The sequence below is a fragment of the Balaenoptera acutorostrata genome, chromosome 11 (assembly GCF_949987535.1).
Source record: "Balaenoptera acutorostrata chromosome 11, mBalAcu1.1, whole genome shotgun sequence".
NCBI classification, from domain to species: Eukaryota; Metazoa; Chordata; class Mammalia; order Artiodactyla; family Balaenopteridae; genus Balaenoptera; species Balaenoptera acutorostrata.
Window position 1 is genome coordinate 36,501,702 of NC_080074.1, and position 13,987 is coordinate 36,515,688.

The 13,987-nt window shown below is 35.8% G+C and overlaps 1 protein-coding gene across 2 annotated transcripts in view; it reads right to left on the minus strand.

Moving 5' to 3' along the window:
* Nucleotides 1-8,664: 8,664 nt before the first annotated feature.
* The window catches only part of TMTC2 (transmembrane O-mannosyltransferase targeting cadherins 2), a 900,074-nt gene continuing 894,751 nt past the window's right edge, over nucleotides 8,665-13,987 (minus strand). The window contains exon 14 of one of the 2 annotated variants that reach the window (XM_057556839.1): nucleotides 8,665-8,741. The gene's annotated coding sequence lies outside the window, so the exon portion shown is untranslated. The remainder of the gene's footprint in view (nucleotides 8,742-13,987) is intronic. The other variant, XM_057556840.1, reaches the window with a different exon arrangement.

A 13,987-nucleotide genomic window follows, 5' to 3' on the forward strand; every position in this document is an offset into this window, starting at 1 on the left:
ACAAAATAAGCTTACTGTTTAAGGAAGCAGAACATTTACTTCTGCTCTCCTTAGAGACCAAGTTTATAATTTATTTTCCTGCATGTAAAAAGCAGAAAAAGATAAAGTAAAATGCACATATACTTTATTACTAGACAGCCATGAACTATATGCATAATTTACAAGAACAAAACAGCAAAATATATTTTTAAATCCCAATATATGGGTATTAGATTTAAGCTTCTAATGTTGAAAACAAAAGGCAATTTCAAGTTCATTCAAGAGGTTTTATTTATTTTTCTGAATTTTTAAAGTTTATTTTATTTATTTTTATACAGCAGGTTCTTATTAGTCATCCATTTTATACACATCAGTGTATACATGTCAATCCCAATCTCCCAATTCATCACACACCCACCCACCCCCACCCCCCGCCGCTTTCCCCCCTTGGTGTCCATACGTTTGTACTCTACATCTGTGTCTCAATTCCTGCCCTGCAAACCAGTTCATCTGTACTATTTTTCTAGGTTCCACATATATGTGTGGAACAAATATACGATATTTGTTTTTCTCTTTCTGATTTACTTCACTCTGTATGACAGTCTCTAGATCTATCCACGTCTCTACAAATGACCAAATTTCGTTCCTTTTTATGGCTGAGTAATATTCCATTGTATATATGTACCATGTCTTCTTTATCCATTCATCTGTCAGTGGACACTTAGGTTGCTTCCATGACCTGGCTATTGTAAATAGTGCTGCAATGAACATAGGGGTGCATGTGTCTTTTTGAATTATGGTTTTCTCAGGGTATACGCCCAGTAGTGGGATTGCTGGGTCATAAAGTAATTCTATTTTTAGTTTTTTAAGGAACCTCCATACTGCTCTCCATAATGGCTGTATCAATTTACATTCCCACCAACAGTGCAAGACAGTTCCCTATTCTCCACACCCTCTCCAGCATTTGTTGTTTGTAGATTTTCTGATGATGCCCATTCTAACTGGTGTGAGGTGATACCTCATTGTAGTTTTGATTTGCATTTCTCTAATAATTAGTGATGTTGAGCAGGTTTTCATGTGCCTCTCGGCCATCTGTATGTCTTCTTTGGAGAAATCTCTATTTAGGTCTTCTGCACACTTTGGGATTCGGTTGTTTGTATTTTTAATTTTGAGCTGCATGAGATGTTTATATATTTTGGAGATTAATCCTTTCTCCGTTGATTCGTTTGCAAATATTTTCTCCCATTTTGAGGGTTGTCTTTTTGTCTTGTTATGGTTTCCTTTGCTTTGCAAAAGCTTTGAAGTTTCATTAGGTCCCATTTGTTTATTTTTGTTCTTATTTCCATTTCTCTAGGAGGTGGATCAAAAAAGATCTTGCTGTGATTTATGTCAAAGAGTGGTCTTCCTATGTTTTCCTCTAAGAGTTTTATACTGTCCGGTCTTACATTTAGGTCTCGATCCATTTTGAGTTTATTTTTGTGTATGGTGTTAGGGAGTGTTCTAATTACATTCATTTACATATAGCTGTGCAGTTTTCCCAGCACCACTTATTGAAGAGACTGTCTTTTCTCCATTGTATATCCTTGCCTCTTTTATCATAGATTAGTTGACCATAGGTGCGTGGGTTTATCTCTGGGCTTTCTATCTTGTTCCATTGATCTATATTTCTGTTTTTGTGCCAGTACCATATTGTTTTGATTACTGTAGCTTTGTAGTATAGTCTGAAGTCAAGGAGTCTGATTCCTCCAGCTCCGGTTTTTTCCCTCAAGACTGCTCTGGCTATTCGGGGTCTTTTGTGTCTCCATACAACTTTTAAGATTTTTTGTTCTAGTTCCGTAAAAAATGCCATTGGTAATTTGATAGGGATTGCATGGAATCTGTAGGTTGCTTTGGGTAGTATAGTCATTTGCACAGTATTGAGTCTTCCAATCCAAGAACATGGTATATCTCTCCATCTGTTGGTATCATCTTTAATTTCTTTCATCAGTGTCTTATAGTTTTCTGCATACAGGTCTTTTGTCTCCCTAGGTAGGTTTCTTCCTAGGTATTTTATTCTTTTTGTTGCAATGGTAAATGGGAGTGTTTCCATAATTTCTCTTTCAGATTTTTCATCATTAGTGTATAGGAATGCAAGAGATTTCTGTGCATTAACTTTGTATCCTGTACTTTACCAAATTCATTGATTAGCTCTAGTAGTTTTCTGATGGCATCTTTAGGATTCTCTATGTATAGTATCATGTCATCTGCAAACAGTGACAGTTTAATTCTTCTTTTCCAATTTGTATTCCTTTTATTTCTTTTTCTTCTCTGATTGCCATGACTAGGACTTCCAAAAGTATGTTGAATAATAGTGGTGAGAGTGGACATTGTTGTCTTGTTCCTGATCTTAGAGGAAATGCTTTCAGTTTTTCACCATTGTGAATGATGTTTGCTGCGGGTTTGTTGTATATGGCCTTTATTATGTTGAGGTAGGTTCCTTCTATGCCCACTTTCTGGAGAGTTTTTATCATAAATGGGTGTTGAATTTTGTCAAAAGCTTTTTCTGCAGCTCTTGAGATGATCATATGGTTTTTATTCTTCAATTTGTTAATATGATGTATCATTGATTGATTTGCATATATTGAAGAATCCTTGAATCCCTGGGATAAATCCCACTTGATTGTGGTGTATGATCCTTTTAATATGTTGTTGGATCCTGTTTGCTAGTATTTTGTTGAGGTTTTTGCATCTATATTCATCAGGGATATTGGTCTGTAATTTTCTCTTTTTTATAGTATCTTTGTCTGGTTTTGGTGTCAGGGTGATGGAGGCCTCATAGAATGAGTTTGGGAGTGTTCCTTCCTCTGCAATTTTTTGGAAGAGTTTTAGAAAGATGAGTGTTAGCTCTTCTCTAAATGTTTGATAGAATTGACCTTTGAAGCCATCTGGTCCTGAACTTTTGTTTGTTGGAAGATTTTTAACCACAGTTTCAATTTCATTACTTGTGATTGGTCTGTTCATATTTTCTGTTTCTTCCTGGTTCAATCTTGGAAGGTTATACCTTTCTAAGAATTTATCCATTTCTTCCAGGTTGTCCATTTTATGATGCTTTGTATTTCTGCGGTGTCTCTTGTAACTTCTCCTTTTTCATTTCTAATTTTATTGATTTGAGTCCTCTCCCTCTTTTTCTTGATGAGTCTGGCTAACGGTTTGTCAATTTTGTTTATCTTCTCAAAGAACCAGCTTTTAGTTTTATTAATCCTTGCTATTGTTCTCTTTGTTTCTATTTCATTTATTTCTGCTCTGATCTTGATGATTACTTTCCTTCTGCTAACTTTGGGTTTTGTTTCTTCTTCTTTCTCTAGTTCCTTTAGGTGTAAGGTTAGATTGTTTATTTGAGATTTTTCTTGTTTCTTGAGGTAGGCGTGTATAGCTATAAACTTCCCTCTTAGAACTGCTTTTGCTGCATCTCATAGGTTTTGGATCATCGTGTTTTCATTGTCATTTGTCTCTAGGTATTTTTTGATTTCCTCTTTGATTTCTTCAGTGATCTCTTGGTTAGTTAGTAACGTATTGTTTAGCCTCCATATGTTTGTGTTTTTTACGTTTTTTTCCCTGTAATTGATTTCTAATCTCATAGCGCTGTGGTCAGAAAAGATGCTTGATATGATTTCAATTTCCTTAAATTTACTGAGGCTTGATTTGTGACCCAAGATGTGATCTATCCTGGAGAATGTTCTGTGCATACTAGAGAAAAAAGTGTAATCTGCTGTTTTTGGATGGAATGTCCTATAAATATCAGTTAAATCTATGTGGTCTATTGTGTCATTTACAGCTTGTGTTTCCTTATTAACTTTCTGTTTGGATGTTCTGTCCATTGGTGTAAGTGAGGTGTTAAAGTCCCCCACTATTATCGTGTTACTTTCAATTTCCCCTTTTATAGCTCTTAGCAGTTGCCTTATGTATTGCAGTGCTCCTATGTTGGGTGCATATATATTTATAATTGTTATATCTTCTTGGATTGATCCCTTGGATTGATTGATCATTATGTAGTGTCTTGTCTCTTGTAACATTCTTTATTTTAAAGTCTATTTTATCTGATATGACTATTGCTACTCCAGCTTTCTTTTGATTTCCAGTTGCATGGAATATCTTTTTCCATCCCCTCACTTTCAGTCTGTATGTGTCCCTAGGTCTGAAGTGGGTCTCTTGTAGACAGCATATATATGAGTCTTGTTTTTGTATCCATTCAGCAAGCCTGTGTCTTTTGGTTGGAGCATTTAATCCATTCACGTTTAAGGTAATTATCAATATGTGTGTTCCTATTACCATTTTCCTAGTTGTTTTGGGTTTGTTTTTGTAGGTCCTTTTCTTCTCTTGTGTTTCCCTCTTAGAGAAGTTCCTTTAGCATTTGTTGTAGAGCTGGTTTGGTGGTGCTGAATTCTCTTAGCTTTTGCTTGTCTGTAAAGCTTTTGATTTCTCCATCAAATCTGAATGAGATCCTTGCCAGGTAGAGTAATCTTGGTTGTAGGTTCTTCCCTTTCATCACTTTAAGTATATCATGCCACTCCCTTCTGGCTTGTAGAGTTTCTGCTGAGAAATCAGCTGTTAACCTTATGGGAGTTCCCTTGTATGTTATTTGTCATTTTTCCCTTGCTGCTTTCAATAATTTTTCTTTGTCTTTAATTTTTGCCAATTTGATTACTATGTGTCTCAGCGTGTTTCTCCTTGGGTTTATCCTGTATGGGACGCTCTGTGCTTCCTGGACTTGGGTGGCTATTTCCGTTCCCATCTTAGGGAAGTTTTCGACTATAACTCTTCAAATATTTTCTTGGGTCCTTTCTCTCTTCTCCTTCTGCGACCCCTATAATGCGAATGTTGTTGTGTTTAATGTTGTCCCAGTGGTCTCTTAGGCTGTCTTCATTTCTTTTCATTCTTTTTTTTTTTTATTCTGTTCCATGGCAGTGAATTCCACCATTTTGTCTTCCAGGTTACTTATCCGTTCTTCTGCCTCAGTTATTCTGCTATAGATTCCTTCTAGTGTATTTTTCATTTCAGTTATTGTATTGTTCACCTCTGTTTATTTGTTCTTTAATTCTTCTAGATCTTTGTTAAACATTTCTTGCATCTTCTCGATCTTTGCCTCCATTGTTTTTCCAAGGTCCTGGATCATCTTCACTATCATTATTCTGAATTCTTTTTCTGGAAGGTTGCCTATCTCCACTTCATTTAGTTGTTTTTCTGGGATTTTATCTTGCTCCTTCATCTGGAACATAGCCTTCTGCCTTTTCATCTGTCTATCTTTCTGTGAATGTGGTTTTTGTTCCACAGGCTTCAGGACTGTAGTTCTCCTTGCTTCTGCTGTCTGCCCTCTGGTGGATGCGGCTATCTAAGAGGCTTGTGGAAGTTTCCTGATGGGAGGGACTGATGGTGGGTAGTGCTGGATGTTGCTCTGGTGGGCAGAGCTCAGTAAAACTTTAATCAGCTTGCCTGCTGATGGGTGGGGCTGTGTCCCCTCCCCGTTGGTTGTTTGGCCTGAGGTGACCCAACACTGGAGCCTACCCGGGCTCTTTGGTGGGGCTAATGGCGGACGCTGGGAGGGCTCATGCCAAGGAGTACTTCCCAGCACTTCTGCTGCCAGTGTCCTTGTCCTCACGGTGAGACAGAGCCACCCCCCATCTCTGCAGGAGACCCTCCAACACTAGCAGGTAGGTCTGGTTCAGTCTCTATGGGGTCACTGCTCCTTCCCCTGGGTCCCGATGTGCACAGTACTTTGTGTGTGCCCTCCACGAGGGGAGTCTCTTTTTCCCCCAGTCCTGTCGAAGTCCTGCAATCAAATCCCGTTAGCCTTCAAAGTCTGATTCTCTAGGAATTCCTTCTCCCGTTGCCAGACTCCCAGGTTCAGAAGCCTGACGTGGGGTTCAGAACCTTCACTCCAGTGGGTGGACTTCTGTGGTATAAATGTTCTCCAGTTTTTGAGTCACCCACCCAGCAATTATGGGATTTGATTTTATTGTGATTGTGCCCCTCGTACCATCTCATTGTGGCTTCTCCTTTGTCTTTGGATGTGGGGTATCTTTTTTGGTGAGTTCCAGTGTCCCCGTTGATGATTGTTTAGCAGTTAGTTGTGATTCCAGTGTTCTAGCAAGAGGGAGTGAGAGCACGTCCTTCTACTCCACCATCTTGAACCAATCACATTCAAGAGGTTTTAAAAGGCTATCTGTGATCAAAACTCTGAAAAGCTTACACTGCAAGTGTATAGTTGAGCATATTTAGCATAACTGACAGTGTTATCACAAGTTGAAAAAATATTCAAATTGAATATACAAAAATAATAACAATTTGCCTATGTGTTAGGATACATTATTCTGTTGTACACTACAGAAGTCCAACTCAAGCTATTTTAAGCACTAAAAAAAAAAAAAAAGGAATTCACTGACATATAAAGTAATCCAAGATACTGTTCAAAGTAATATGAAAATACTTGAATTCAGGTGACGTCATCAGAATTTAGATTTTCCTCAAACATGTCTCTTCTCTGTGTTAGATTTATTTTGCCCCCCATAGGGAACCGTGGCTACTATAGGCTTATATGGCCTCCTTGCTCCACAGTATAAGAAAGAGAGCTTCTCATTCTCAGGAGTTCCAGAAAAGGTCCCTGCGTTACTATAATCCTATCAGATTCCTAGAGTTTAAACAGTTAAAATTCTCAGTGCTGGCTAAAGCCTAACAAATTGCATTGTTTATGGGAATGGAAATTAGCAGAACCATTGCAAAGAGTAATTTTTCAGTATCTGAGAGGGAGGCAGGATATTATGAGGAACATGAGTAAACTTCTTGAAGTCAAATAGCATCTTTAAACTTAAGAAACTTTGGCCAAAATATCCAATTTCTGGAATATAATCTTAAGAAATAATCAGAATAAAAATATTTATTCATCAAAAAGTTAATCAAAACCTTATTTATCATTAGATGAAAGAGCTTCAAGGGTGCTATTATAATACTGTTTTCTAGAGTTATACATATAAAAGGTTATAGCCATCTAAAAATATCCAAAATATTTTTAACTTCATAAAGAATAAATGATCATCTAAAATATAAATATTAATATACTTTAAATAAAATCCTTATAATTTCAAAAATTGGAAACAAAATATTCAATAATATGAAAACTTTAAATTGTGGCACAGGCTTTCAAAAAATATCAATACTGTCATAGCACTAAATATTATTTATTCTAATTTTTATTTTGCCATTGATCTAAATATATAGATACAGGTATCTTTTTGTTGTCTTTTTATCTAATTCTGTAGTGTTATTTCTTTTATTACTCTCCTTCCTGCTTGTGAATTTCTTCTTCTCCTTTCCTATTTTTTCTGCATTTTTTTATACTATGCAGTTCATCAAATAGAACTTATTTTCTATTCAGCAGTAGATTATATTCTGAGGATTTTTTTCCTTTTAGATTACTGAGTGCTTTGTCCAATATCTTTCCTTATACCCATGGCACTTTTTGCTCATGGGCCCTATGTTGTTTTGTGTTACTTTTCTTCTTACTCATCATCAGTCAAGACTCAGTGTTTGCCAACAGAAAGAATGGAGAAATTTTTCTTGATCTCAGTCTACATTTGTATGGTGGTCCTTTTTCAGATCTACAATTGAACTACCCAGGGGTCCATCCTATCACTTAGCAATTGCCACTTCAAACCAAGAAGTTTTTCTGTTCTTTGTTTTATTGTTATTTTTTTAAATTTGAAGACTCTGCATGTGTGCAGCAATCATTTCCATGAGAGCTGAAAATAACAGTGTAGAGGGTGCACCACCATCACCAAACAGTTGTTGAGGAATAGAAAGAAATACTTTGTGTTCCTGAGTTAGAAATTGACTCCCAACCGTGTGCGTTTTTTCCAGGCTATCTCTGTACATTAATCTGTTTTTGCTATGAAACAAACAACCTCAGTATCTCAGTGGCTTAAAGTAACATGTAATTTGCTTGCTTCTTGGTTCATTGGTCAGCTGGGTGGTGCTGCTTCAGGCCTGTTCCATGTGTCTCCCACCATCCTTGTATCTAGGACATGTCTTTCTCATGGGGACTGATAGAAGTGTAAAAAGAACAAGTAGAAACAGTATACTTCGTAATATCTTGGTTTAGAAGTGGCACATTGTCATAACTGTCCACATTTCATTGGCCAAGGCACGTTACATGGTCAAGTTCAAAATAAATGGGGCAGAAAAAGATACTTTGCCCATTCTAGTGAGAGCAACCTACTGCAAAGTCAAATAGGAGCATGCATCAATTAATTCTATTATAGAGAGGGAGTGAAGAATTTGTAATCAATTGGCAACACCTACCACATTCTGTTTCATGAAGCAAACCCAAGCTTCATCTTGTGTTGTAGCATAAGCAGATTTTATTGTTAATAAATCTAATCTGCTTTATAATGTATGTCAATTTCTTTCAGATTCTCTCATTAAATTATCTGTCAATCTGGGCTTTTTGTGCTGCAAGTTTTTATCTTACTCTGTGTGTCCAATGGTATGTTACTGAGAAAATGAATGAGATCTCGTTGGACCTTGTTAGAAAGTCATAAGGTTGAACTGATGACCTGCATTCTGTTTTGTTTTTTAAAACTGGAGTTGAACTAGACTTCTGTTTAAGAAGGATACAAAAACAATTTTCAAGTTATATGTGGAAATATATAACTTTTAATCCTATAGATAGTACAAAGCAACTTTGTAAACTGGGATAAGCCTAGATTCTCTCTTAGCTTCAGTAGTTTCATCTGTAAAGAAAGAAAATTAGAGTTATTGAATTTAAAACTTGTGTAATGGCATATTCTTCAGTAATGTAGTAAACAAATATTTTCCAATAAATTGTTAATCATGTGCTATCAAACAAATGAACAAATATAACACTTTCTTATCTGTAAATTATATCTTTGGAAAAAATCTCATAATTGTTCAATTACTCTAGTTATTAAAATGCATTAAAATTAAAATTCTAATTAAAATTAAAATTCTAATATTATTTCTGATTTATCTCCTCTGGGAAGAGGCTGGAGGGAACCTTATAGGGTATGGAAATATTCTATGTCTTGATAGAGATGTGGGTTACATTGGTGTATGCGTTTGTCAAAAATAAAAGTGTACATTTAAAATTGGAACATTTCACTATATGTAAATTTTATTATAAAAAAAGAACTACAAACAATTTTTTAATTAGTAAGTTTGTTTTTAACAATGGCATGGGTTATCAATTCTCAAACTACTTTTTGTATATCATATAGGTTTGAACAAATAAGTAAATCCATTAAAAATAAGAGGAGTCAGGGAGAACATTATTGAAGAATTTTCCTCAGCTTGTCCACTGAGAGGGTATAAAACAGTGACATACCAATAACAATGGGCATATTCAGAACCCAGATCTTGGTTTCCAACAGTCATTTTCCAATAAAGGGAAACAGGGCTCTTGGAAAATAGACTCAATCTAAGTACAGGAAAAGTGAATCTTTCCTGGAACATTTTGTTATGCCATAAGTGAATAAAATGTCCAAATAATGATGGGAACATATGAAAAGTATATAAATGCTAGCTTTAAGGCATTTAAACTGGACAATCTAGGATATCTTGAACATCAAAATATGTAAATAACAATAAGGAACTAAAACCCATTGAATAAAACAAGAATCCATGAAGCCATGCAGACAGGAAGGAAGGAAGGGTCATTCCTTGAAGTAGACTGTTCACAAATAATAACAGAAGAAGTGATGGGCTAGAGGCAAAAGAATACTTGGCAATGCGGGAAACATTGAGAAGCTCATTGAGGCTTCCAGTGTAGACTGTGAAGTCTGACTGGATGAAATGAAGGTAAAGAAGTAGGTAGTAGCCTAAAGGGTCCTATAGGCTGAGTTAAGGGTCTTGGATTTTTTTTTTCCTTTAAGAGTCATGGAGACCCACTCAAGGACTTTAAGCAGGGCATTGGCATGATCAGATCTGTACTTTAGAATGATCATATTCATGTCAATGTGAAGCACAGAAGATTCGCAAAGAAGCTACTGCAGGAACATTGCTGAGAGATGATAATGGCCCAAGTTGAACTAGTGGCAGTGTGAATGGGTAGGTGGGGACAGATTTATGGCTGTTAGGCAGCTGGAATTTATAGGACTTGGCATCTGACTAGATGTAGGGTAGAGGGAAAGGTTTTCTGGTTTGGACAGCTAGATTGACAGTGAGTACTACTCAAAAGGTAGAAAACACAGAAAAAGGAGTGAGTTTCTTAATCTGTGTGTTTCTTTATCTGTGAGGTTGGCATTATTTTAATTATCTTGTAGGGTTGCCTATACTACACTAAGAACTAAATCCCTGGCACAGAGATGTTCAATAAACAGCAGCAATTATTTTTATGTACAAAGTTGCATAGAAGCAGTTAGCCATTGGCAGCGGGAGACAAAGTGGTTACCAAGCATGTCAGAGAAGGCATTGCAGGGTTATTGAGCTGGGCCTTAAATTATGAGTAACAAATCACCAGGGCATAAATGGAGGGATGAGTGATGGGAAACCAAGATGAATGTTCTTCCTCTGTGATCCCATAGCACCTGGGCATCCTTTTCTCTTTTCCTGTGAGATCTTTGGGACCAGGGTCTGTGGACTTACTCACTGTTGTATCTGTACCTAACACAGTACCTGCCACAGAATAATGACATGGAATAATCATTTGTTGAATGCCTGAATGAATCCAAGAATGAACAAATGGACAAATGAAAGCAAAACTAAAAAAAAGGCAGCTTGAAGTATTACAAGAGAAGGAATTTAGAGGTTTATCACACACATCCGCTTGCCTTTGTCCTCTAGGTCAAAAAACATTGTCCTTTCAATTCTCCGAAAGCACTACACTAACTCCAACTGCAGGGCCTTTGCACCTGCCTGAAATACTCTTTCCCCTTCTACCCAAAGTTAATGCCCCTTATCCTTCACATTTCAGGTCAGTCATCCTTTCAGCAGGGAAGGATTCTTGCCAATACAAAGTCAGTCCCTCTACTATTTTACCCTCCTAGCACCAGGCATCTGTACTGTATCATTCTCACTTAAAAGTAGCTCTATATTAAAAAAAAAAAAAAAAGTAGCTATATATTTATGTCTATGACCGTTCATTTAGTAACCGTTTCCTTCAGTAGACAGTAAACTCCAAAGGACAGAATCATGTCTGTTTTTATTCACCATTGGATTTCCAGTGCCTAAAGTACAGTGCCTGACACATAAAATAAAATTTGTTAAATAGATACATGAATTAAAAATGGTCTCATCAGCAGTTAGTTGGTTCATTTCAGCACTCTGTATACAGTAGGGCTCAGTAAGTAAGAGTTGTTTGTTAAATGGAAGATTAGAACTGATTTTCTTTCCCAAATTTGTAAACAGTTGTTAACTAGTATGCTTGAAGTAAATAAATTCATTCCTACAAATTAAAAAAAATAGAAATGATGGAATTAGAAAATCAATGAATGCTAAAATGATTGAGTATAATTTTGCTAAGAAAAATGGTATTTACATAATTTCAAAATATCTCCTCACAAAGTATTTAATAATTATGAAGGGGAAAAGGAAATATAGTGACTTCATAGTAGATAAGCTTTGCTGATAACCTTTAACCATATGATCAAATTAATATCACATGCCTTTTACATTATGCCTTGAGTAGGACACAATATCCCTTCTGTGATATTCCTGACAAAAATGTAATAGCTGAAACTGATCATAAACATCAGACAAATTCATGTTGAGGTATTTCTCAAGATAGTGACATATATATGTGTGTATACACACACGCATGCATACACACTGTGTATTAGAGAATTATGTAAAATGTTAAATATCCTGATATTGATAATTATTCAATCATTATGTAGGGAGTGTTTTTATTCTTAAGGCATAAAAGTGGAAGGATTTAGTGGTAAAAGAACATGTGGATATACAGCAAGGTCCTACTGTATAGCACAGGGAACTATATTCAATATCCTGTGATAAACCATAATGGAAAAGAATGAAAAAGAATGTATGAATATGTATAACTGAGTCACTTCACTATACAGCAGAAATTAACACAACATTGTAAATCAACTATATTTCAATAAAAAAAGAACATGTTTCCAATTTACACACGCACAAATACACACAATTTATTCTGTTCTCCACCTTAGGCAAGACTCATGGCTTAAGGAGTTTGAAGTAGGAGCAGGAACACAGTCTATACTCTCATTCCTCCTTCTTTCTGCAACTGGCAAGGAATGGTCAGAATAAGGGAGGGGATAGTGTTTGGCTAATAGTTGAGTGTGGCAGGGTTCATTGTACAGCCTCTTAACAAATCCTAAAAAGTAGTTATGTCTCCAATTGTTTGTTGGTCTCTTTAGAAAGCCTCTGTTTTCAGCTGGGGCCCCATCTGTCTATTAAGAAGGAACAAGAAATATCCCATTTATCATTCTGTGATATCAGCTTACATGTCTAACATTCCAAGTCTGGGTGAAGTAATTACATCCTTATATAGTGTGTGTAAAATACAGATTCTTTACAAGGTTGAACTCACTACATACACTGACCCTAACCTAAACATCATTCCACATTTATATATATATATATATATATATATATATATATATATATATGAATATGTATGTATACATATATATGTATATTTAAAAATAAAGCCTATATATATATATATATATATATATATATATATATATATAGGCTTTATTTTTAAATATACAGCCCAGGTCTGATATTTGAGTCAATTAACACTGCTACTAGAAATCTTTATTTATAAAGCAAAGTTTGTGCTGCTCCATAGACGTTACATTTCCCAGATACTCTCATGGTCCTTTGAGAGCCACTGGCAAAAACTATTACCAAGTAGAAAGAAAGCTAAAGAAGTCACTGAAGCGTGGTGTCAGAGAGCTCTAAATAAACAAGGAAAACAAAGATTTATAGAGTAACTGTGGAAAGAGAACATGTGGGTGTGAAGAATAAAATTGGCTCTGGAGGTTTCACTACAAATATATTGCCACCAATTTTTCTGGAGAGGAGGTAGAAGATTGCCTGATGACATTAAAATGCAGTGCAGATTGAAAGCAGCAAACATGTAGGAGACCAAAATAACCCCAAAATAAAACTTTACCTCATTCATAATATTTATATCTATATAGCCGTGAACCAGCAATCTACTTGCCAACTGCACTTTCCTTTCGTAACCAGATGATGTGTGTCATATAGACATCAAATTCCACCCAGAATTAGGATATGTGACTCTACAATCAAACACTTAATATTTGGAGCAGAAAAGGTTATGTTTGTCTTCTGTACAAAGAAAATAATGTTTCTCTGAAACAGTCATGCAGTCATTCAGTATGTAACATACAACGGCCGCTATGAAGAGAAAATATACTAAACAAATAACCATTAAGCCAAGCAAAGTAATCTGCTTTGGATTCTACTACTCATAGTCCCAAGACTGTAAACAAATAACTTTTTTGTCTTAGTATACTTATTTGTAAAATAAGATAATTTCAGGGTCATTTTTGTCATTTCTAACAATTGTGAAATTCTGATTTCAAATACTGGTAGAAAATACCTTTTAGAGCCTCTTATTCCAGAGAGAAAAATAGTCAATTTTAAATTCTTTAGGTCATTATGAACCCATTGCAGCTTTTTTTAAATTAGCCTACTACAACAAAGAAGGTGATTTCTTCAAAATTAAGAATATGCAAGGTCCTCAACTAAGGCAGGCACCTTGAAAGATGATGCTTGCCATTCTTAAAACCTTACCTTTCCTTGTTTCTAGAGCAATAACTGGGGGCAAGTCTCAGCATGGCCTAACTAAGGAAATACCATGCCTAGGGCGGGGGGGTGGGTAATTTTTTTTTCTTTGCTCCATCTGTTGAAAAGGTCTATTATTATTATATAATAATAAGAACATCTACAGGTCAAATATATTTTTCTAAATACAATTCTCCACTAAAAGGAACCCTAGGCTCCTTAG